General features: G+C 48.2%; 1 long non-coding RNA gene across 1 annotated transcript in view; it reads right to left on the bottom strand.

Annotated features, from left to right (window-relative positions):
* Positions 1-771: 771 nt before the first annotated feature.
* LOC123567179 (uncharacterized) overlaps positions 772-26,542 on the bottom strand; it is a 164,318-nt gene continuing 138,547 nt past the window's right edge. Inside the window, exon 3 of the long non-coding RNA XR_012418603.1 lies at positions 772-2,537. This is a non-coding gene — a long non-coding RNA (uncharacterized lncRNA). The remainder of the gene's footprint in view (positions 2,538-26,542) is intronic.

Below are 26,542 nucleotides of genomic sequence, written 5' to 3'. Positions count from 1 at the left end.
CACTGAATTCTGGAGGTGCCACATTCGTGCCACAGCAGGGAGCATGACCGCATTTCCCTAGAAGCTGGGGTGAGGAGGAGAGGTAAGGCCATGGGGAGACCCTGGGGTCACTGGCTGGTTTTGCTTTTTTGAACAAATAGAAAAAGCAAAGAAAAGAAGGAGTTGATCAAAGCAGAATTACATTCACATCACATCAAGAGATTTTATTTTATGAAATGTAAAAACAAGATGAAACTCTTAACTAAACATCTAAACATAGAAGGAAGGACCACAGGGAGATGCCAATCCCACAGACTCTGCCTGAAATAATCCAGGATTCATGTCACTTTTTCCTTAAAGTGCTTCAGTGCTGCAGGGACGAAAGGAAGGTAACAGGTGCCCCGAGCAGCTCCTTCCAGGCCGAGAGGGGCACCCATGCGGTTTCCGGATGGGACTCAGATGGAGCCCCCACGGCCACTGCAGCCCTGCCAGGCCCAGGGAGGAAGTCACAAAGGTGACCCATTTGCGGGACCCGTCTCAGTGCCCTCTGCAGGGGGCAGGAACAGAAGCTTCATGAACTCACCGGGCCCTGGTGCAGGTCTCAGCCTCTGTGTTTCCTGAGCAACTCCTCGGGGATGCCCGCTCAGGCACACGGGTGCTGGGCTTTATCCTGCCGTGTGCACGATCACAATGTCACCATCCAGGAATTGACAGGTGGATATTACATAACTATTAAAAATCATGTTGCAACATGATATTCAATGTTCGCATCACCAAATAGCATCATGAACATTTTAATTCACTTTATTGATGTACAAATAATGTACCATCCAAAGTGTACAATTGGAAAAGTCATGGCAAACGTATACGCCCGTGTCCCCACCACTGTGGCCATGATGACAAGCATCCTACAGTCAGCAGCGGGCACCAGGGGTCCAGGTGACCCCTATCTAGACATTGCATTGCTGTGAGGTCAGCCCCTGAGTAACTTCACCCTGCCTTGGGGCTGTGGTCAAATTCTTCATCTGATACATTCTGGCAGCAGTTGTCTGGCAATGCATTTGCTCACTTCATCGAATCTGTTAAATCTTTAAAATATTTAACAACCTGAGACATGAATGAAACGTGGGACTCTCACTTGCCGGTTGTCAGGGTCTAAGATGACTGTCCTCAAATTTATGCGGGCAATATAGCAATGCCCTTCTGGTTCCTCAGTCCGGGACGATGTGGTCTGAATCAGTCACTGTTGGAAATTCTCATTTTGTGCAATTTCAGGCATACATTTCGACATTTATCAGCTCAACTATCCCTCAAATTCAAGAGTACATTCTTCGTAATTCTTTGAGCAAGGCAGAAAATTGAATGGTTTGACTGATTTATGTAAGCATTCATAGCTGAGGAAACACAGGAGAAATTCACCCAGAATATTTAATGTTGGAGTAAAAGCCTCTGCAGTTAAAATGGAGACCGTTTCCTTGAAGTCCATCCCTGAAGTCTCACACTTTCCTTATATTTTTAATAAGCCGTGGTCTGATTAAAAATAAATTTCAAGGCCAGGTGCAGTGGCTCACGCCTGTAATCCCAGCACTTTGGGAGGCCGAGGTGGGCAGATCACCTGAGGTCAGGAGTTCGAGACCAGCCTGGCCAACGTGGTGAAACCCCGTCTCTACTACAAATACAAAAATTGGCCAGACGTAATGGCGGGCTCCTGTAATCTCAGCTACTTGGGAGGCTGAGGCAGGAGAATTGCTTGAATCTGGGGGGTGGGGGCTGCAGTGAACAGAGATCGCACCACTGCACTCCAGCCTGGGCAACAAGAGCAAAATTCCGTCTCAAAATAAATACATACATACATACATACATACATACATTTCAATAGATGAAGAAAGCAAAGTGGCTGGTCATCCTTGGCAAACTTCATTCCATACTCCCAGTGAAAGGAACGCAGCCATGGTGAGGTTGAGGCCCGGAACATTTGCAGGGGACAAGACCGGACCTGAGTGGGGCCCCCATCCTCCTCCAAATGCATAGCAATTACGGAAACCATGATGTAAACCAAAGTCACAGCCAAGCTCTAAACCACGACTGGGAGGCCCCCGGGTGCCAGGAGTGTGGAGGGGCAGGGAGAGGGATGAACAGGAAGGGAAGCCCGTGGGATGCAGCTCATGGTAGCCCTGGGACAGGGCTTGCAGAGAACACTGGCCAAAAGCTCAGCTGCCCACTGCATACCCCCTGGCCGGCTTCTCTCCTCCTGACAGGGCCCTGGGCTTTGGCTCACCCAAAGCTGAAGCCAGCACTCCGCACCACCCATGCCTCTGTACAACTAACTCGAGCATCGGCCGGCTCGTGCCCGGGGCCAGCACAACGATGCCGGCTGTGGGCGCGAGACCTCAGCTCCTCCCCTGTGACATCGCCCTTGTCCTGCTGTGTCCTCAGAATGTGGCACCACCTTCCTCCTGGGTGAGTTATTGGAGGGGACACAAAGCAGGAGTCAGGACTCTTGTGGTCTCAGCAGTCGAGCATTGGCAGAGACCTGGAGCGGCAGAGATCCTGATGCCCTGTGGATAGGAAGAGAAGTGGATAAGGCCACTGTGGAAAAGAATTCGGCATAACTGAGTTATGCCACACATGTGCACAGCCCTCAGATTCATTCTTAGGCACGTGATCTAGAGAAGCACACATACAGGTACCCAGAAACAGCTCACGGTGTGTGGCCTGGCCACAACCAGTGCTCGTCAGCCACGGAGCAACTGGCCCAGGTCATATGCGCTCACCAGAGGGCGGCACGTCGGTGAAAACTCAAGCATTTCCCCCGTACAGGCCAGGGGTGTCCCTCAGGGAGAGGCGTCAAGTTCCAGTATCAAATATGCAGTCTGACTCCACCTGCTCTGCCCTCAAAGGCACCTACGACTCCAGGACACTGTTTGGCGCAGCCGTTCTGAAAGGTTTTGGTCTAGGGGCACCTTTATACACCCAAAGGCTGTTCACGGCACCAAAGAGTTTTGTGATGTGGGTCGTGTCTATCAATATCTATTGTGTTCAAAACTAACATAGGAAGCTGAAAATATTTTTATTAATTCATTTCAAAGTAGCAGTCATACACCCATTACCAGTTGATGTAAATACATATTTTAATGGACAAAGACTATATTTTCTAAAACAAAAAACACTTAGTGATAAGTGAGGCGCCCCTTCCTGTAGCTGCAAATCTCTCAGATGCCCGGATTCATTGACAGCTTCTTGAGACTCATCCCTGCTTCCGCATTCAAGCCGCTGTGAGGTCGCACATCATGTGACTTCTGGAAACTCACAAACGCACACATCACGCCACACTGAACACACACAGAGACACATGCACTCCACACACCACACTACACACACACCACACACCACATATACTACACCACACACACACACACACCACACACCACATATACTACACCACACACACACACACCACACACACCACACACCACATATACTACACCACACACACACACACCACACACCACATATACTACACCACACACACACACACCACACACCACATATACTACACCACACACACACACACCACACACCACATATACTACACCACACACACACACACCACACACCACATATACTACACCACACACACACACACCACACACCACATATACTACACCACACACACACACACCACACACCACATATACTACACCACACACACACACACACCACACACCACATATACTACACCACACACACACACACCACACACCACATATACTACACCACACACACACACACACCACATATACTACACCACACACACACACACCACATATATTACACCACACACACACACACCACACACCACATATACTACACCACACACACACACCACACACCACATATACTACACCACACACACACACACCACACACCACATATACTACACCACACACACACACATCACACACCACATATACTACACCACACACACACACACCACACACCACATATACTACACCACACACACACACACACACACACACACAGACATGCACTCCACACACCACACTGCACATGACACTCCACACACCACATATACTACACCACACACAAGCAGACACACTCTCCAAACACCACACTCTACACAAACACCACACGCCATATATACTACACCACACACACACAGAGATACACACACCACACACCACATATACTACACCACACACACACACACACACACAGACATGCACTCCACGCACCACACTGCACATGACACTCCACACACCACATATACTACACCACACACAAGCAGACACACTCTCCAAACACCACACCCTACACAAACACCACACACCATATATACTACACCACACACACACAGAGACACACACTTCACACACACACCACACACCACGTATGCTACACCACACACACGCACTCCACACACCACACTCTACACACACACCACACACCACGTATGCTACACCACACACACACACTCCACACACCACACTCTACACACACACCACACACCATATATACTACACCATGGGCACACACACAGAGACACACACTTCACACACACACCACACACCACGTATGCTACACCACACACACGCACTCCACACACCACACTCTACACACACACCACACACCACATATACTACACCATGGGCACACACACACACGCACTTAAATGCATGCAGACTGAGATAATCGCTTACGGAAAAGTGTAGACAACAGGATATCCAAGCAGAGAAGGAAAGAGAAGTTTTCTCTGGAAACAGGTTTGCTGCTGGGAGGAAGGTTTTGCTGTGTCTACCAGTGGGGGCGGTGATCCCACGAGGGTGTGTTTGGGTTGGGGAGGTGGAGATGGATTAGAATCAGGTCTGGGAGGGCTGGAGGCAGGAGGGGTCATCTACACCTTTGCAGGCCAGGGAGGCCGACTGCGACGTCTGCACACAGGCTCTGCATGGGGCCTCCAAGCTTGGCACCAGCACCTGCAGGACTTTGGCCTCCCCGGCCTGGGCTTGGGGGAGCCCAGAACAGGCCTGCGTGGGGCTGCAGGAGGCAGTGGGGCAGATCCACCAAGGGAAGGCTGCCTCACAGAGCCTCCGCCCCGGGGACGGGCAGCACGCGGGCACCGGAGTCCCAGCGGAGTCCCAGCGACGCACCTTTCATTCCTCAGTTAACAAGGTTTGTCCAGAGCAGCGTGTTTCCTACAGAAACTCAGACGTTGCTCTAAATGGAGTTTCCTGGAGTTCCGTGCTGGCCACAAGCCTCCCGTAAATAATGCAGAGAAAAAGGAGATCACAGTTTGAGCCGATTTCCGCTGCCCCGCTCGAGAAACAACCTCTTCCCTCCTTCTCACGAATCAAGATTCCACGCCACAGGTTAGCATTGCATATGGCCAAGTCAGCAGCCTCTGAACTAAATTTTTGATGAATTCAACTGTAAAATATTTACAACCTGGAAATTCATAAGGTGATTCATGTTTTTATCATTTTTTTCTATGTGGTCTCATAAATGCCACAGGAAATATTAGTCATGAGGCAACATGAGGTTAGGACCTGCGTGAAGAAACAGCTCCCCCCAGGAAAATAGAATGAATCCTCCTCCCAGGACCCAGACCTCCCTAGGGGATCCACGGTGTTTTCATTTTAAAAAATAGTCAAAATAAATAAACGTTCGTGGATACAGAGCCAGCAGTGGCGGCCGCTCCCTCCTCCTGTTTCATTTCACAGTGGGGATACTCCTAAACGAACCTGCTCCAGAAACTGAAGTTTGAAATGGAGCTCCTAACTCACTTGGTCACGCAACTGAGAAATGACCATTTTAATGGAAAGAAACAGAAACGGCCGATTCCGTGTTTGATTGATGGACTGCATTACAGGGTATAAATAAAGGGAAGTGTGATAACCTCACTGAGGGACAGGCCAACCGCAGAGGCCCTAACTGGGGTGGCTGTGTCTACATGGGACTCCCAGAGGTGGCCATGCGTGGCCTGGTGGTCAAGGGCAGTGAGCATCGATGGAGAGCTTGCACCCCGTGAGTGGGACCGCCAGAGGGCCCCCGAGACATCCTCAACGTGAGCAGTTCACTTTTCAGGTGGGGAAACTGAGGTCCAGCGAGGTCTGTCCCACCCGAGGTTGTCCCGTGACAAACCCACGCGCAGGAATTCCCACCCAGGTCTTCTCAGGAGCTAGAACATTCTGCCTGCTTCTTCACAGTCTGTCATCTCCAGGAAATTACTGGAAATTAAAGAGGATTTGTCCACATTCTACCGAGCAATGTCTTTGATGCTGTAGAGGAAATTTGATCTTTGAATTCGAGTGGGAGCCCCGCTGTCCACCGAACCCCAGTGGAGTGTCTGGGGCCCCTCCTGCAGCGCACAGGGCATGGGGCACACTGTGCCGTCATTCCCGCGGGCTCCTTCCTGGGCCTGGGGTCGCCAGTCTTTTTTGACCATGGGGGATGCACGTGGGGAGGCTCTGGGTAGCAGTAGGTGTCCTTGGAATGTCAGAAGCTTCCTGAAGTGCAAAGTGCGGGGAATTTCTGTTCCTCCCCAGCCTTGGCGAAAGGTGGCTCACACCAAGCCGCCTGTTCCTGAGGTGCGGTGTGAGTCCTCAGGTGCTGTCGGCCTGGTGTCCATATGCCCCCATCTTCAACACACAACATTCTGCGAGCAAAATGAGCCTGGATTGTATTTCGAAGTTGAATGTTAAAAGTCCGGGTTCTTTTTCAATCGTTCAGAATATAGCAATTATTCTTGCATTGCACATGGATAGTGTCCCAAGCTTCTGTTTCTGTGGGTGCCCCTGGGCTCCATTCGGGTGACAGCAATGACCTTGAACCTTCCTGAGTGTGGGAAGGACTAGACAGCGGCCATCCCCCTCCAGCCGGGCCACAGTGTCTGGGGCGCCTCCCTCACTCGCCTCCCCACAGGGAGTCCACAAGATGTTCAAAAAGTCTACTAGCTGCTTCCCAAGCACATTCCCTCCTTCTCCTCCTACAGGTCATGTCCAAGTGTTCCCGGCAATTGAGTGTGGCCACTTTGCTGAGGAGGAGCCTGTGGACTGTCGTAGAAATGAGGCTTCGATCTCTGGGCCTGGTGAGGAAAGCTCCATGCATTACCAGTGGGACGGAACCGTGTAAGTCTGCAGCAACCTCATTTTGCCTCCTCAGAAGAAAGAATCTGACCAAGGGGCATGAGGCAGAAGGAGGGACTGAGGCAAGGTTCAGAGCAGGAGTGGACGTTTATTTAAAAGTTTTAGAGCAGGAACAAAAGTGCACTGGGAAGAGGGCTGGGCGGGTGACTTGAGCGACCCAGTGCCCAGCTCTACCTCTTGACCTGGGGTTTACATGCTGGCAAACTTCCAGACACCTGCGTTCCTTCTCCCCACTTCTTTTTTTTTTTTTTTTTTTTGAGACGGAGTCTGGCTCTGTCGCCCAGGCTGGAGTGCAGTGGCGCGATCTCGGCTCACTGCAAGCTCCGCCTCCCAGGTTTACGCCATTCTCCTGCCTCAGCCTCCCGAGTAGCTGGGACTACAGGCGCCCGCCACCTCGCCCGGCTAGTTTTTTGTATTTTTTAGTAGAGACGGAGTTTCACCGTGTTAGCCAGGATGGTCTCGATCTCCTGACCTCGTGATCCGCCCGTCTCGGCCTCCCAAAGTGCTGGGATTACAGGCTTGAGCCACCACGCCCGGCCCCTTCTCCCCACTTCTGAGATCTCATCAGGACGCTGCTGATCACCAGTTTCAGGTGTTTTCTATCTAGTAGGAGCCTGCCTTGCCCTCGTGCCAGCTCTGCCAGTTTAGAGAAACCTTTAAAAACCGCCTGACCATCACCTGATGGTTGCTGGACACTCCTGGTGTGTGGTGGGGGGTAGCCCCCTCCTTCGCTGCTCATACCTAACCAGCTACCCACCGTGGCGCATGCATCGCTCTTCAGACTCTCTCTCTGGCAGCCTTGGGCAGGGGGGCTCAGAGTCCTCAGGCACTGCAGGTCGGAGGTGGGGAGGTTGTGGGATGCGAGGGCCTGAGGCCCTGAGTCACCAGCTGGAGCAGAGCAGACCACCAGTCAGGAGCACGGTAGGCGAACTTGACTTCGGTGTTGCTAAGACACTAGGAGGTCAGAGTTCATCTGCTGTAGCCTCTGGCATTTCCTTACACAATAGAATAACTTTGAATAATAAAGAACAAAACTCTGTAAGAGTTGAGAATGATGCCCCTGAGAAGTGGAATTAAGAGAGGATAAGATGAGATTGAGTAGAGACTGGAATTTTTCATTACAAACCTCATAGAGTTCTTCGACTTGTAAAACCTATATGTGTATAACCTGGACCAAAAATATTAAAATTTCAGAAAAATGTAAAGCCTGATGACAAAGGGAGTCATGGTGTATGAGTGAGATTTTGGCTTCAAACAGTAGCAAATAAAAGGAATTCTAACAGTAGGGATGTGTTGTTGGTTTAAGAGATGTAAATGTCCTATTCATTTGTTTGAGTAGACAGTTCCAGCTCACGTTTCGAAGCTAACGGAAGTTATTTCGCAGAGAGGCATGTGCTAAAAATAAGAAAAAGAAGGAAGACAAGCAAGCAGGTGAAACCTTTAAGACTTAACATGGCTGGAATCCAGGATTCAGAGCCTGGATAGAGGTGGGACCTCCCTGTGTTATAACAGGAGGAAGAGAGAGATGGTGTAGATGTGGGAAGGTTTGCAGATTTGGTAGCAGAAAGGGTTTAAAAAGCCCCTAGATGACAACAGCCAGCCTCTCTGTGGAACATCAGGCAGGATGATAAGTCAAAAAACAGGGGCAGGGTGGGACAGGGAAGGGCCAGCGCTGAGGGAGGGGCAACCCTGTACGTGCAGCATGGACAGCCGCCAGCCAGGAGGACACTGGGGGCTCCAGAGTCTGAGGGCCCTTGTCTGAGGTCAGCCGTGGCAACCTCACCATGACCCCAGCCTCCAGACCCTGCGATTTTCTCCGGAGGCCTCAGTGGCATGAAGTCAGGTGCGCAAAGGCTGGTGGTGAGATTCATCCAAAGCTGGGTTCTTTGGGCAAAAATCGTAAGTCCAAGGAGGAACTGCCGAATTAAAGCTGAAAAAGGTGGAGAATCAAGAATGAAGCGGCTTGGGTGGAGGGATGGGGATAAGCGCTGTAGTAGTAACAGCGGTGAGTGTTCACATCACACTGATTGTGTCTGCCAGGCAGTGTTCCTTCTCCTTTAGACTGTCCACAGATTTACACCTGTGACATTCCTCCGGACACCATGGTTATCCCCACCTTACAGATGAGAACACTGAGAGACGGAATGGCCTCACTGCTTGCCCGTGGTCACAGTATGGGAGCATGGCTGCAGCTGGGAACCACCTGCTGGTGACAGAGCAACCCAGCACGGGAGGGTAGGGAGAGGCCGTTTGCCGAGGGGCGGTGTGTCTTGCTCACAGCCTGGGGGTGGCTGTGCGGTGCTGCTCATCATAGCGGGCACATTGGCCGGGGCTGACTGTGAGAACCAGCTCTGCCCCAGAGGCCTGGCCTTGGCTGGTTCTCACAGGGAGGAAGAGAGCCCAGAGCAGTAAGCACAGCCTGGCAGAGAGTGGGCAGAGACACACGGCGCTTTCTGAGACCACGGCTGTCACCGGCACGCTCTGCGTCCCTGCATTCTGCTCTTCAAAGACACACACAGAAGCTTCAGGGTGTTGGAAGGGGCCGCAAAGATCACAGCTCTCAGCGGGGGAGCGGTCAGTCGATCACAGTGGTGGAGTTGGCGTTGAAAGCCGGGGATGATGACTGACTGCTGAGCCAGGCTCCGCTGCTGTGCCTGTGTGAGCTGAGCTCCGGGGCTGTGCCCGTGTGAGCTGAGTTCCCGGGGCTGTGCTTGATCAGGGCAGGGTGTGTCCATTCAGCATGGAGTTAAAAAAAAAGGGGGGGGGGCGCTTAAAATGTTTCCTTTATGAATTTTAAGAGTAAGAGCAGAAATTTTCATATATCTTATGTCCTCGAAGATGTAAAGTATGTGAGTGACAAATAAACGGATGGAGTCACTGATGAAACATTTAGTGATGGTTTTTCCTGGGGTGCGACCACAGAGACTGGCAACTCGTTCTATTTGTATAAATGTTCCAATTGTTCTAAAATAAGAAGGCATTAATTATGTCTCAAAAAAGATGATTTAGGGAAAGCTAATAGTGTTTGCCTTCTGAATGTGGATACACCCTGATTGTAAATCCCCTAAAAGAGACGCCTTCTGAACAGATGCCTCAGGGTGAGCGTGGCCTCCAGGGTGGGCGTGGCCTCCAGGGTGGGCGTGGCTTTTCCAGGGTGGGCGTGGCTTTCCAGGGAGAGCGTGGCTACCATGGTGGGCGTGGCTTCCAGGGTGGGCGTGGCCTCTGAGGTGGGCGTGGTCTCCGGGTGGGCGTGGCTTCCAGGCCACCACAGGGAAGCCTAGTTTTGGGCTCTGGGCCTTGGGGTGGGGATGGAGGTGAGAGGGTCTTCATTCAAGGCGCCTGGGTCTTCAGTACCAATTTCATCACAGTTTCCTCTCGGACTATGGGTGGACCCAAGTGTAAGCATCACAGCCCCACCTGTGTGCTGGGTTCAGGTACAAGAGTCACAGCCCCACCTGTGTGCTGGGTCCGGGTAGGAGAGTCACAGCCTCACCTGTGTGCTGGGTTCAGGTAGGAGAGTCACAGCCCCACCTGTGCGCTGGGTCCGGGTAGGAGAGTCACAGCCCCACCTGTGCGCTGGGTCCGGGTAGGAGAGTCACAGCCTGACTTGTTTTTATTAAGAAGAAAGAGGATATATTATATTGAATAAAAATGACATGCTACTTTACAAATAAAAATAGCTATGATGATCTAATTTATGTGGATAATATAGGAGCCTCTCCCACACCTCAGCTACTGTCTAATTTCTATGGGTAACACAGGAGCCTCCCCCATGCCTCAGCTATGGTGCCGGGCATTCTCACACAGCGTCCTGTTCCGGGCGCTACCACCTCACCCCAGCGAGTGGTCAATTATCACAGCAGCAGCTGCTTCTCACACTGCGGTCCTCACACGCCAGGTGCTCTTTGAGAAGCCCTACAGGTTTTAACTCCCTGAACCCTCACAGCCCCCACGGAGGGAGACTCCCCCATTCCTTCTACTGTACTGATGAGGAAATCGAAGCACTGAGCCTGGTGTCTTGCTCAAGGGCACACAGTTGGTGAGATTTTGAGCTGAATTCCAAACTGCCATGCATGCTTTAACCCTGTCCGATCTGTGAGCCTATTCAGAGGTGACGAGTTCCGAATCCATGCACAGCCACGGTGTGAATAGGGAAGAGGGAATCAAACACAGCGCGGACTTAAAAGGATGGGGCTTTCGGGGAGACAGACCCCAGTGAGGGCTGTGCTGGGAACACTGGCTGCTCAGGAAACTATTATAATTTTTTTCTGCCAGGCAGTGTTCTTTGCACTTTGTATTATTCACATACTTCAGCCTCATTGCCATCCTTCTGAATGGTAAGGCAAGGCCTGAGAAGGTACGCCTTGAGACAAAGGAGAAGACATTTGGAAAACACCGGAAAGGGTGTAGGAGCGTGGGGAGCACCTTGTGTGTGAGCAGAGCCCTAGAAGGAGGGGAGGTAAAGGATGAAGCAGAAGCAATATCTGAAGAACTCACGCCCAGGAATTCTCCAAATCAAATGGAAGGTTCTCAAGCCAAACGTTTAAAACACTCTGGGAACTCGAAGCAGGAGTCCTCCCCGTGGGTTAAACGCTGGGGGTGTCAGGGAAGGCATCTCTCCTAAGGGGCGTCGGACCACCCGGGGCAGGCTGTGGTCCTCAGGGTGGGAGAGATGGTGGCAGCAGCGGGTGTGGAAGAGCAGGGTCTGCCCTGAGCCAGGAGAGGAGGTGCTCTGGCTCCCTCCTGGGAAGGGCAAGAGGGGAGGGAGGCGGCGAGGGAGGGCTGGGTTGGGTACCGGGGTGTTGAAGGTCATAGGAAGGCATGTGGGTTTCATCCCAGGAATACGAAGGAGCCCCTGAGGCTCGCAGCATGATCCCACGTGTGTTTATGAACATCAGCGGGGAGTGGAGATGAGGCGTGGAGTCAGGGTTCACAGGAGGCTTCCATAGTGCCCCAGAGGAGATGGGACGGAGCCTTAGACCAGGCTGTGGGCATCAGGGTTTACGGGAGGCTTTCCTTGTACCCCTAGAGGAGACTGGACAGAGCCTTAGACCAGGCTGTGGGCATCAGGGTTCACGGGAGGCTTTCCTTGTACCCCCAGAGGAGATGGGATGGAGCCTTAGACCAGGCTGTGGGCATCAGTGTTCATGGGAGGCTTCCCTAGTGCCCCAGAGGAGATGGGATGGAGCCTTAGACCAGGCTGTGGGCATCAGTGTTCATGGGAGGCTTCCCTAGTGCCCCAGAGGAGATGGGATGGAGCCTTAGACCAGGCTGTGGGCATCAGGGGCTCATCCAAGTGAGTGGACCACAGCGGTCACTTGGAGAGAGAATCAGCAACCCCTGCTTCCAGTTCAATATGCAGAAAAGAAGATAGTTCTTAAAATAGTTCTCCCTAAAACAGGACATACACAATGAAGAGGCAACCGCATGTGCCAATCACTGAAAACCATGACAGGAGCGGGGATGGTGAGGCAGAGAGAGACACAGAGAGGGACAGAGAGAGACAGAGAGAGACGGATACGGGAGAGTCCTGGGGTCACTGGGCAGGGCCTGACCTGGAGGATCCACTGCAAAGCTGCTTCTCCACCTCCCTGGGAGTGGGAGGTTGTGGGAGGGGTGAGGGGAGAGGGGAGGGGAACATTCTGTGAAGCATCCTCACACCTCTCAACAGGTTGGCATGAAGTAGAGGCATAGGTTGAATTTGCACCACCATTTAAAATACTAGAACTACTTTGTTGCTTCCTCTGTGAATTCTCCTATGATCCAAGAGCTGTAAAAGAGAGCCCTGCACATTTTCCAAGCACTGTGGAGGTTCTATAATTTTCTCTGCTGAATTCCCCTGTAATCACCCTGAGGTCAGAGGATGCGGTCTGACTTCGGTCCTTCGACCTTGTTGAGACTCACTCCATGATGAAGCACAGGTGCTCCATGAGAACAGAACAGAAATGCGTAGCTGCATTCTTTGGTATAATGTCTCCATATCTCTATTAGGTGACATGTATTAATTATGTGGTTTAGCTCTTCAGTATCCACCCTGATTTTCCTCTCTTTCCAACAGTTACAGAGAGAGTCGCATGAAAATCTATATATATGAGAGTAGATTTGCCCATTTCTCTTGAACAATTTACAAATTAGTCAATGTTTACAAATGGATAGCTGTCATACACCCCATTGCTTTGGCCTTTTTATCATTATGAAATTTTTTATTTCGGTTTTTTTTTTGTTTTATTTTTTGTTTTGTTTGTTTGAGACGGTGTCTCGCTCTGTCGCCCAGGCAGTGCAATGGCCCGATCTCGGTTCACAGCAAACTCTGCCTCCCAGGTTCATGCCATTCTCCTGCCTCAGAATCCCAAGTAGCTGGGACTACAGGCACCTGCCACCATGCCCAGCTAATTTTTTTTTTTTTTGTATTTTTAGTAGAGATGGGGTTTCACCGTGTTAACCAAGATGGTCTCGATCTCCTGACCTTGTGATCCACCTGCCTCAGCCTCCCAAAGTGCTGGGATTACAGGTGAAATTTTTATTTCTAATACATATTTTTGTTGCCTCAAAGTCTACTTTGTCTGATATTTGTAAACCCATTCTAGTTTTCCAGTTGGACTCTAATGTGCTTAGCTGTGGGTTTATTTGTATTTATCTTGCTTAGGTATCCGAGATTTTTGAATCTTTAGTTTGACTCTTTCATCACTTTGGAAAATTCCCGGGAATCATTTCTAACATGCTGCCTCTGCTCCATTCTCTACCTCCTCTCCTTCTAGGATTCTGTCCGCACACAAATTACATGTTCACCACGCCTGGTATGTCTCTGGCGCTCTTTCAATGTTTTCCACATGTTTTCTCCTTTGTTTAGATAAGGATATTTTCTCATGCCTTGCTTTCAGCTCACTAATCCCTTGTTCTATCCATGTTGCATTTCCGTTTGACCTTCTGCTATGACCTGGTCTCTGATGCTCATCTCCACCTTCCTCTCTAGTTTCTGCACATATTATTGGTAGTTTAACTCCCTGCCTAATAACACCAATATCAAAGTCACCAACTTCTATTGTTTCATTCCTTCCTCTTGATTTTCAGTTATTCAGTTATACACTTTTTAATGTACTAAGTCTTGTAATTTTCGATTGGATGCTAAACATTGTGGGCAAAAAGTTAAAACAGGTGCAGAATCGAGCTAGCTTCCTTCCACCAAAAAGAATTGACGTGTATGTAAGCTGTTATCATTTAGGGTACGTGGGTGGGAATTCTTTGACAAAGCTTTGAAACTTTCTTGAAAGCCTGAAATAGTTTTAAAATAAAAAGTTAAAAATAATAAAGTAAAAAATCCTCCCTCTAAATTTGGCATCCATTGACAGCACGCATCCCCATTCTTACTTAAACCAGTTACTTCTGTGGTGATTGCAAAATGCCCTATTCCTCGGTCAGCAGCTACTCTGCAAAAGAGCTGTCCTAGTATCCACCAACCCCATTAACGGATCAGTTGATGAACCTATGAACTCATGATTTCTGTTGCTCAGTGATCTATAATTCATTTCCGTCCTCAATTATTTTGATGTTTAAGTGGTCCTGGATTTGACCAGGGGCTCCTGTGTCCTCAGGACAATTCTCCACCATTTGAGGGGCAGTTTCTCACTCCCGGGCACAGCAATGCACCTTCCCCATTATAGCCCTGGAATTGGCCATTTCACCATGAAAGATGTTTTGATGCAAATATTTTAATCAGAATCACACTGAATTTGGTGAGCATCCATTGAGTTGAAATTATATATATATATATTTATGTTTTTTTATTTATATATAAAGTATATTTTAAATATACTTTATATATTTAATATATAATAATTATATATATATATATACACACACACACACACACACACATATTTTGGAGTCTCACTCTGTCACCCAGGCTGGAGTGCAGTAGTGCGATCTTGGCTCACTTCAACTTCTGCCTCCCAGGTTCAAGCAATTCTCCTGCCTCAGCCTGATGAATAGCTGAGATTACAGGCATGCACCACCACATCTAGCTAATTTTTGTATTTCTAGAAAAGATAGGGTTTCACCACGTTGGCCAGGGTGGTCTCCAACTCCTGACCTCAAGCGATCCACCCACCTTGGCCTCTCAAAGTGCTGGAATTACAGGCGTGAGCCACTGTGCCTGGCCAGAAATTTTTTAGATTCTATTAATCCAATTCAATTATTGAGTCAAATTTCAACACATGGGCAGATAAAGCAATATTCCCAATGTTTTTGTTTCCATTTCCATTAAATTGACATATTTTCATTTGGATCACACTTTTCACAGTTTTATTTTTCATAAAGATATGACTAGTAGTTCTTTCAGCCATGTCAATCTTCCTGATAATGGTTTTTGCCTTTAGGGATTTTTTAAGGCAATTGTACCAATAAAGTTCAATTTGAGGGTATTAAATTATACATATCTAATTTATTTTTCAAGCACAATTCATTCATCCATCAATCTTGAATCAATGCTCAGTTTTAGCCACTGCTGGTTTTACTTAGGTTTGGCTACTTCTAACTATAACCTTTATTATTGACAATATAAAACTGGCAGGTGGCACTGATGTCTCAGCTCACCTGTTCCTGCCCCCCCCACCACTGCTGCTGTTCCCCAAGCCCTGCTAAATGTCCCCAACATCTGGACCCAGCCCTGTCCTCTCCTGCCCCCGGACCTTCTCCTGCCGTGAAGCCCTCGCCCACCCTCTGCTCTGCCCCTTCTTGGTCTTTGCATTTCCTCTGCGTCTCGGCTTCCCAGATCCCCTGGAGCATCTCCATCATCCCTCCATGTGCTCAGCTCACTCTTCTTTCCAGGTCGGTGACTCAGGATCATAAACCTGCAACAACTCGTGTTTGTTACCGCCTCCGCCAAGCCAGGTCTCAGCTCCTCTTGTGATGTTGCTTTCAACTTTCACAGACATCCTTTGAGTCAGATACTAATTTTCACTCATTTTGCAGGAATATATATAATTAATATAAATATTCACATATATTATTTATATAATTATAAGTGCAGAATAGTTGTATTTATTTTATACACATTATATATTTTATATATTTTACAAATCTAATATATAATATTTTCAAGTATGCGGTGTCACATATCATATTCCTATAGATACTATATATCTAACAGATATTATAAATACTTATATAATTATTGAATAAAATTCTATATATTATACAGTTGACCCTTGAACAATGTGAGGGTTAGGGACAAGGACCCCCTCACCCCTTGCACAGTCGAAAATCCCCATGTACCTTTGACCCCCCAAAACCTTAACTATTCATCTCCTACTGCTCAACAGAAGCCTTACCAGTAACAGCCAATTAATGCATATTTTGTGTTATGTGCTGTAGTCATACAATAAAGTAAGTGAAAATTGTATTAAGAACATGGTGAGGAAGAGAAGACGCCTTTACTGTTTATTAAATGGAAGTGGATCATGATCAAGGTCCCCATCCTCGTCTTCATGTCGAGTGAGTTGAGGAGGAAGAGGGTGGGGGTGGGTCTTGCAGTCTCAGGGGTGGCAAAGATGGTAGAAAATCCACATCTAAGTGACCCGTGAACTTTAAACCTATACAGTTCAAAAGTCCACCTTAATATTGCATATATATTATATGTTTTGCATTATGTATATTTAATATTAATATAAAACTAAAAGAGATTCATCGGGGATGTGGGTGGCACAGAATGCCATGGGCCTGCGTAAGCCCTCAACTCCCGAGGGGCCTCTTTGCTTCCCCATTGGACAGAGGGCTCCAAGCACAGGCCCTGGTCACCAATGTCTTGGCTGACCTGACGGCAGCTACTGCTTTTTTTTCTTCCCCAAATAAATAATTAATAAGATAGGACTTGCCTGTCAAAATTAAAAAGGCATTATTTTGAAACATAGTCTTAAAAATGGATTATTCATTAAGTGGCACCAGCCAATCAGTTAAGCATTTGAGGAAAAATAATTTCTTCTTAATACAAATTAAATTCCCAAAGGTTACTGACTCGACATAAAAAAAGAACCAAAATAAAATATAGAGTATGTTTTATTTTTATAAGGAAAGTCATTTTTTATTTTTAGAAGTTTTAATCCAGACCATAAAAAAGAAAGAACTGAGTGTGTAAAAGTGTTAAAGGCAGCACAAAGAAGACAAATACATAAATTGCAAGCTGTAAAAAACTTTTGCATTCCTTATGCCAAAAAATTCACATCCATAAAACATGAAATTTTCTTAAAGTCAACACAAACACCGCGACTCAAATCTATAAATAGGCAAATCACAGGAGAAGGGAAAAATCAGAAAATAACCAAGAAAAAGGATTCAACCTTAAAGGAACAAAACAAAGACAACGTGAAATCACAGTGAGCGATTATTTGTCCAGGAACTTGGCCAGGACGAAACAACGGGAAGCCCCAGAGCTGGCCGGGCGTGGGGGGCCCACAACCCACCCAGGGGCACAGCTGGCTGGACTGCCCTCGAGACCAGTGGGTCAGAATTGACCAAAATTCAGTTGCAGGTTGGTTTTAAGCTCACATCTCCTCTTCCAAGCATCCCCTGCTGGGACGTGCTGGGAGCCCCCGGGGATGGGAGAAATTCCCCCATCCACAAAGTGCATTTGCAAGAACATTCCTCAAATATTCCTCAAAACCAGAAGCTCCCCAGTGACCATTTGCTGTGAATGAGTGAGGAAATACAGAAGGCCGTAAGTTGGAAAGATAGGCCTGTCTGTTTCTGCACCGGAAGGAAGGAGCCACAAGCTCTTGTGGAGTGACAGCGGGACCCGGGATGCGGGTGTAGACGGGTGCTGGTGTAGCAGGATGAGCCGCAGACAAAACTCCTCAGACACCCGGTTAAAGAAGGAAGAGGTTTATTCGGCTGGGAACGTCGGCAGACTTGTGTCTTAAGAGCCGAGCTCCCCGAGAAAGAAATTCTTGGCCTTTTTAACGGCTTAAAACTCTAAGGGGTCCACGTGAAAGGGTCGTGATAAATCGAGCAAGTGTGGGAAATGTGACTGGGGGCCACATGCATCAGCTAACAGAACAAAAAGATTTGCAATGCTTCCTTATACAATGTCTGGAATTTACAGATAACACACGTCACTTAGATCAGGGGTTGATGTTATTATTGTTACTTTTTTAACTCCTAGGGCCGGGTGGTGGTGCCAAGGTTGTCTGGCTATTTATCTTACTTCTGTTTCTTTCCAACGTTTTGCTTTCTCTCTTTCCTCCTGTCTTGTAAACTAGGCAAGGTGGAGGAGGCAGCAGGAGTAGTAGTGGCCCCCTTCCCAAGCTCAGACCCTGCCTCTCCCCACTGGATTGCAGGAGAATGGCATCCTGGCCTGGTGGCACCTACCAGTCCCAGTGCTTTATCAAATACACCCATCATGGTTTCAAAATCCTACAGGAATATTCCCCTGGGAAAGGAGCCCGTGAGGTTGCTCCCTGGGCTGGCTCTGTGTTCGTGCTGCCCAGCTTGAACCTGAGCCCGGCTGCCCCGGGAGAGCTGACCCGCTGCGATGCTTCGGGTTTCTCTACACCCTCCTTTGTAAAGTGGAGAGCATCGTGCTGCTGTGTAACAAAGCACTGCAGGCGGGCGGCATGCACCACAGATATTACCTGCTCGGGGTGCTGGAGGCTGGAAGTCCCAGATCCACACGTGGGCAAGGCTGATTCCTCCAAAGGCCTCTCTCCTCAGCTGGTGGACGGCATCCTCCCTTGGTCTTTCTGCTGCATGGGAGCAGCCCTGCTGTCACCCTGGGTGTCCTAATCTCCTCTTCTTATAGGGACTCTGATCCTACTTTATTAGGGCCACTATCGTGGCCTCATTGTAACAATCACCTCTGTAAAGGCCCTGTCTCCAAATACAGTGACATTCTGAAAGTCACTGGAGGATAGAGCTTTATCCTGTGAATCTGGGGGGACACCACCAGCCCGTAGCAAGGAACGGTAATAGTGGGGTCTGTGGTACAGGTGGCTGAGGGCGCCAAGCGAGCCAGTGCGTGCCAGCCCCTGTCAAACATACAGAAGCATCTTGGTACCCTGAGCCCTGCTGTGGCCGGGATGCATAGCCACAGCTACAACTCACACTGGCCTCCTGAAGCCCCTGGAACCTGGCAGGGTTACATTCGATTCATTACAGGACGTCTCATCATAACAGGAACCTGCTCAAGTGTTAGCAACAGGACTCAACCCTAGATCGCCTGGCTCGGAATCTTCTCTCTGAACCACCTTCCAAACACAAACAGCACACAATTGTGAAGAACATATTTCATCACGGTCTCACTTCTATTATAAGAGACGGGGTCTCACTCTGTTGCCCAGGCTGGAGTGCAGAGACACGTTCATGGCTCACAGCAGCCTTGACCTCCTAGGCTCAAGTGATCCTCCTGCCTCAGCCTCCCGAGCAGCCGGGATCACAATGCATACTACCACACCCAGCTAATTTTTGAATTTTTTTTGTAGAGATGCGGTTCTCTCTATACTGTCCAGGCCGGTCTAGAACTCCTGGCTTCAAGTGATTCTCCTGCCTCAGATTTCCAACGCGTTAGAACTACAGGCATGAGCCACCATGCCCAGCCCAGTCTCGTATAAATATTTAAAAGGAAAAAAATGTTGGTGCTTAAAGGTGGGAGGGATGGGGGATAAGCAACACGATTTCCAACAAACAAGGCCAAGGTTTGTCTACACTTTTGACAGAGTCATCTGTGGCATCCTCCCGGTGGGCGTCACCTGTTGGGAGCTCAGCAAAGACAGTCACCAGGTCCTCACGGCTTTGTCATCCTTCTTGCCACACTGACATCCTCTCTCCACGGCCTTCTGGGAGCAGGTCAGTTGGAGAGGGCTCCTTGAGATAGTAGCAACTAAGCAAATCAGGTTCCCATGGCTTGAAATCCTCATCGTTTTACTCTCGTGCATCAAGAAATAAAGTTCATAGACTTGCTCACAGACTTTGCAGGGAGCACTCTTCCCCCCAGCTCCCCGCCACCCATTTTTTTGGTTACAGTAATTGCTGTCTGACCCTCAAAGGCTAGAACTCGTTTTTCATCTCATGCATGAAGAATTTCCATCTGATTGATGACAGCCACGGAACCTTTCCTTACCCACGGAGCTGCACTAATTTGCAAGCTAAAACAATATTAGCAAATTGTTAATGGCCCATGAAACTGCAAGAGCAACGTTAAGTGTCGTGCTCAGGACTCCCCGGCAACTACAGCTGCTTACCTAAATTCCCACGGTGGCAGCCAGAGGAGGTTTCTAAACTCCGTCATGGAGGGAGAAAGGGGCCGTCTCCCTGCAGCAAAGTCCTCCGTGGGGTTGGCACGGCAGGCATGCCCTCAGTCACCACCGCTGTGGTGCAGACTGAGCAGGTCTGGGTAGCAGTTGGGACTGAATTTTCATGTGGTAGGAACACTGGCACCAACTCCCCATTCAAGCGGATGCCTGTGATCTCCTTTTACAGCTGAGCCAATACCCTGTGTTTGCCTTTTACAGCTGAGCCAATAGCCTGTGTTGCTTCTTCAAGGGAGAAGCCGTTCTGCATGGGCCATGGTGCCCACTCGGTCCCATGTCAGCCTCACAGGGCTCAGCAGATCCCACGGCATTCCTGCCACAACTGCCCCAGCTGTGCCCAGAGCTTGGGATGCTGTACAGGCTGCCCAGGCTTGGAAGAGATGGCCCATCCTGTGCCAGTGGGGAATGAGCAGTGCTGTCATGTCAGGACACCTGTGCCAGGCGAGTTGGCAGCAGGTTCCTTGGCGGAAGGTCTTGCAGCTGTAAAAATACAATATTTAGGGCCCATGATGGCAGGATTCAGGTTACAAGAAGGCTGATTATTTCAGAACAGATAGGCCACGAAATGCATGAGATGTGGCTGTAAAGTCCAGGCACTGTCACTTAACTAACGCACTAAACAGGACTGGAAAAAAGAGTGGCTGCCTTCCAAGGAGTTTTGTGGGCCGTGGGGCTTCTCATGCCAATGTCAACACTGCTCCAAGAATATCTGAAGTTCTGTGCTAGCATCATCTTTAAATGGCTGGGCTGGAAAATAAAGGCAATCCTGTCCCTTTGCAGGCAAATGGCCATCCGTCCAACGGCGACAGTCTACACACGGCTTCCCTTCCTGAGCGACAGTCTACACACGGCTTCCCTTCCTGAGCGACAGTCTACACACGGCTTCCCTTCCTGAGCTACCTGGCTGGGCCGGGATGACAGCTCATTCCGAGGTCTGAACCCATTCCAAGTGGATCATGAATTCTCATCCTGGAGATACTCCAAGGAACATGCCACAGGTTCTGAAAAGGAATATCGAAAGGGTATCGTAAATATGTGTTGCATGTTTGAGAGTATGTTAAATCCTCCAGAGATTCCAGTTTGAAAGAATAACCCTTTTGTTTTTTTGTTTGTTTGTTTGTTTAATTTTCTTGTGAGTTAGACGTGTGGAAGCAAGATGACGGGGGGGAAGAAGGGAGGAGGAGCAAGGCTGGTTTTCATCCAAGCCCGGGCAACTCCACTCACTGTGATCAGGTCCCGTTGAGAAACCTGGAATCCTAGACTCCCCCGGGGGGTTCAACATTGGAAAGGATCTCCCTCCGTATGGAGAAATTCCATCTCTAGACTCTGATAAATGGGTTTCTTGGAAGTTCCCTGAAATCAGATCCCTGCTGCCTGGCAGGGCCGCCTGCTCTGTTTGGGACACCGTAATTGTCAGTAGGTTCTCTGCAGTCCACCTGCCTCCAGCTTCTAATGGACCTAATTCTGGAACTTCACATTTTCTCCTAAAGGATCTGTCCAGGCCAAGAGCGGCTCAATGCCAGTTCTCCCCAAAATACAGCAGCAAAGGAGATGGGCACTCAGGGAGCAGAAGGCCAAAGCCCCTTCATCCCCACCCCCAGCCCCAGATGCCTGAGAGCCCCCACACTCCCTCCCCAAAGCCCCCACACGGCTCTCTCGGCCGAGGCCTCTGGGGTCTTGGCTGTTGGCACTTGACTGACACAACTGTCTTAGTCCATTCAAGCTGCTATCACGAAAATACAGTGGCCTGGGTGGTTTTGGAGGATGGGAGCTAGACTGCTGGAAATAATATGTTATTAAATCAACAAAGGGGAGATCATCAACATGTGACATCATCCGGTTCTTATTAAAAAGCCTGATTGCTGCATTGTAATAAGTTTTCCAAAAGAACAGTCAGCAAGAATCAGTTTCAAGATCAATAATCTCAGAATTACATGTAAGTCAGATAAAAGTTTAATTCTTCTAATTGGGAATTTAGTTAATTTAGGCAGTGGCTGAGCTGTTTCCTTTTGATGTATAAAGACATAATACACATTTATGGGTAAGATAAATGCAGAAGCAGAAGTTGGCCAAAACCACAAATATCATCTTTGCTGATAGTCAATGCCACTTACGGGTCACTATGATTTATCATCAAATCTTAAGCATCCTAAAGACCTTCCTGGGCAGCCCTTCAGCGGCAGTGTTCACTTACTCACTCATTCATTTATTCGGTCTAACTTCACTGGACGTTTTAACTATCTAGAGCACCTGGGGTTTGGGAAAGGACAGGACACAGTGCCCGGCAGCCTCAGGTGACCTCAGTGTCTGAGAAGGAGGAGGGCAGCAGTGTTGGGTGGCAGCAGAACCGTCTCCACCAGGGTCCCTGGCGTTGCAGCAGCATCAACACCAGGCCGGGTGCAGTGTCTCACGCCTGTAATCCCAGCACTGTGGGAGGCCAAGGCAGGAGGATCACCTGAGGTCAGGAGTTCGAGACCAGCCTAGCCAACATAGGGAAACCCCATCTCTACCAAAAACACAAAAATTAGCCAGGCGTGGTGGCGGGCACCAGTCATCCCAGCTACTCTGGAGGCTGAGGCAGGAGAATTGCTTGAACCCAGGAGGTAGAGGTTGCAGTGAGCCGAGATCACGCCACTGCACTCCAGCCTGGGTGACAGAGCAAGACGCTATCTCTAAAAAACCAAACAAAAAAAAATTAAAAAGAACAAAAATTATGTTTGTTCCAGAATTTTCTTGTTTTACTGATATTTACCTCAAACTCAACTCACAGTTTCCCCAAGAAAGAAACTAAAATCAGATACATTCACTCCAGGGAATAAGATCACCACGTGCTAAGGGAGATTACAATTAAAAGGTGATTTGGGGCTGTGCGTGGCGGTGCCTGCCTGTAATCCCAGCTACTCGGGAGGCTGAGGCAGGAGAGTCCCTTGAACCCAGGAGGCGGAGGTTGCAGTGAGCCGAGATCACCACACTGCACTCCAGCCTGGGTGACAGAGGGAGACTCTGCCTCAAAAAAAAAAAAAAAAAAAATGAACACAAGACACTTTCAGGAAAGCAGGTGTTATTAGATCCCACAGAGAGCATTCTTGTTTTTCAGGACTCAGGAAGTCATGGAAATTGCCAAGGAAGCGGGATCAGAAGGTCTGGGCTGAAGCAGCTTGGAGGTGGCACTCACAGGTGGGGGGGCTGCCCCGGGGCGGCCCTACAGTGGGGAGAGCTGCCTGGGTCATGCGGGGCCTCCTGACGAGCAGAGTAATGGTCCTGCCAAAAAGCCACGCGACCCTCTGGAGAAGGGACAAGTGCAGCAGTGAAGAGAGACCACCAAGAAGCAGGAGGTGCATCTGAACGAATTTCCTAAAATGCATCAAGCAGAGAGAATGAGACGGAAAATCTGAAAGCAGAAGGTGGAAGAGCTTGCCAGGTGGAGCACACATCTGCTCAGACCACGCCACGGATGACGGAGAATAGAAGACGGCATGCCAGGCACAAAGCAAATCCCAGCAAGTGGCCAAGAATGCCCATGTTTGAAACCCACACTCCCAAATAGCCCATGAGTCAAAGAAGGAATTATGAGAAGAATGAACAATGCTTGGAGGTGAACGACAGTGAATACATCACATACGAGGTATGGGAAATCAGGAAGAGCTTGGAGAAAACAGCATAGACTATAAAACCAGAATATGGAAAACAAAAAGGCATTAAGTATCAGAAAAGCTAAAAACAAATCAACTAAAGACTTTAGAGAAAAAAAACAGAAAAATATATAACAAAGTTGGTGTTGTGAAAAGACTGATCAAATAAATAGTGTCTTACGAGATTGATAAAGGGGAAAGGAGGTAAGAAATTATTGGATTTTATTAATAAGACAATTGAGAGACCAGCTAGTAATGTAGCAGATGTTGAAAAGACAGAAGGAAAAAACTTTGAACAACTTTGTAAGGTATATTTGAAAGCCTAAATAAAATAAACCATTTCAAAAAATCAAAACTGACTTAAGAAAAAATAGAAATTCTGACAGTCCTATAAATACTCAATAAATTTAGTATATACTTAAAAACACCAGATCCAGATGGTTTTAGAGGTGAATTCTGTCAACTTTTCAGGAATAGACTATCCTCTATTTATAGGAACTCTACAAAGACTAGAAGAGGAATAAATTTGGTCTCCAAACCCTTAAATTAGCTGACTATAACTTTGGTAACAAAATAAAACACACATGCTAAAACTCTATGCAAAAATATTCAGAGAATAATCCAGTGATCAATTAAAAATTGTGTTTGTTTTATCCAAGGAATGCAAGAGTGGAATACATAAGAAAAGTATATAATTTTCACTCACCAAATTCACTTATTAAAGGAGAAAAATCTTATAATTAACATATGCAAAAAGTATTTCATAAAATCTAGTATTTATTCATTATCTTAAAAACTTGTAAAATAGAAATAGAATAATACTTTCCTAACCCAATAAATTTAATCTACCAGAAACATGTAGCAAACAGAATCCTTAAAGACTAAATGAAACTTAATCTGTACCACACATTACATGCAAAAATAAGTTCCAGATGGGTTAAATGTGAAAGGCGAACCTTAAAATTCTGGTAATACCATAACATAAAACCACCTCATGGTAGAGAATAATTCCACAAAGCAAACAAGTACACAAGCACGTAAAAGCATTAACCATAACATTAGAGACTGATTAATTTGTTTATGTTAAAATGTAAAATACCTGTTCAGGAAGACGCCATTAACTTGTGACAAAATCATAAACTGTGTAAAGTGAGAAACATGCAAGTAACAAAAGAAACTACTGATCAGAAACAAAAAAAATCAATAGAAAACAGATAAGTCACCAAACAAAACAAAAGGATAACACTCCTGGGGCTTGGCTAGAAGCTCATTTCACAGGTTTTTCTTTCACCCACATGACATATATGATTGTCCATGTGTTCAACATAGAGGGGGCTTATTAATGCACAGGAATTAAATTCCAGAGTCCGTGTGATGCAAAGCTGACTCACGTCGTCCAAGATTCTGTTTCCTGGGGATTGTTTACTGTGCCTTCCTTTCCGTTAGGCAGTCTGCAGCCTGAGACTGGCTTCCTTCTTGGCCACAAGAAGATTCTCTGTCTTCTCTGTCAAAGCTCCCGTGAGACTCACCCCTAGCTCCTTTATTGACCTGCAGCCCAAACAGACACAGACCTTTCCCCTTAAAGGACCTGCTGACAAGACTAAACAGGCGCTCTTCCCCTCCCACCCCTCACCAGCTCCTCAATCTCTGCCTCATGCGTGACTCGCTAGGAACAGAACTCTCTGACCCCAAAACCAGCTGGCCACAGAGGCAAACACGTCCTGTTTTTGTCTGAGCGACAGAGGGTTTTCCTGCTTAGGAAGCCTCCTGGCTGTGGTGTGGTATCTTCAGGTCTGGGTGCTCTCGGCCTGAAGCAAATCCATCCTCTCACTTGTTCGTGTTTTGCCTTTGACATTTCTAGCCTGACTTGAGTGCTTACCAATTTGGAAAAGTTTGGGGCAACAATGTAAGAATGAAAGGGTGAAAACTATTCTGAACTTTTGTGGAGGCTACAGAACTGTTGATCCACCCCTTGGGCACAGCTTTGAAAACAGAAAGTGTTTCCAGGACGTCAGGCACAGAGGCAGGTGCACACCCCATGGGTATCCCTGTCTCCATCTCCGAGGCCTCCACACCTGCAGCAACCCTGATGAGCGGCCATGTACTCGTGCGTGTGTGCTGGGTAAAGGCAGAGGGCATCACTCTTGAGTCTTACCCACCCCAGGATGCAGCACTGGTTCAACAGTTAGCAGAGGAGCGGAGGAGCTTGCACCAAAAGTCAGGAGAGTGTCTGTGTGTGGCCGGGGCTGGAAATCCTACCCTGGACCCATCTTCCCACACTACACCAGGAAGGGACGGGGAGGAGGTCACCAGCACCTAGAGGCTGCCATCTCTGTCTCCATCGCACCTGGGGCTGCTGGTTGGCTGTGGGCAAGATGAATTTTCATTCAAAGATGTCTACTGTGGAATTCATTGGCACTTTTGTTTTGTTAGGTACTATTTTACAATGTGCCCCATCATGGAATCT

The sequence above is a fragment of the Macaca fascicularis genome, chromosome 10 (genome assembly GCF_037993035.2).
Source record: "Macaca fascicularis isolate 582-1 chromosome 10, T2T-MFA8v1.1".
NCBI classification, from domain to species: Eukaryota; Metazoa; Chordata; class Mammalia; order Primates; family Cercopithecidae; genus Macaca; species Macaca fascicularis.
Note: the sequence above shows the minus strand (reverse complement) of the source record. Positions and strands in the feature narration are given on the sequence as shown.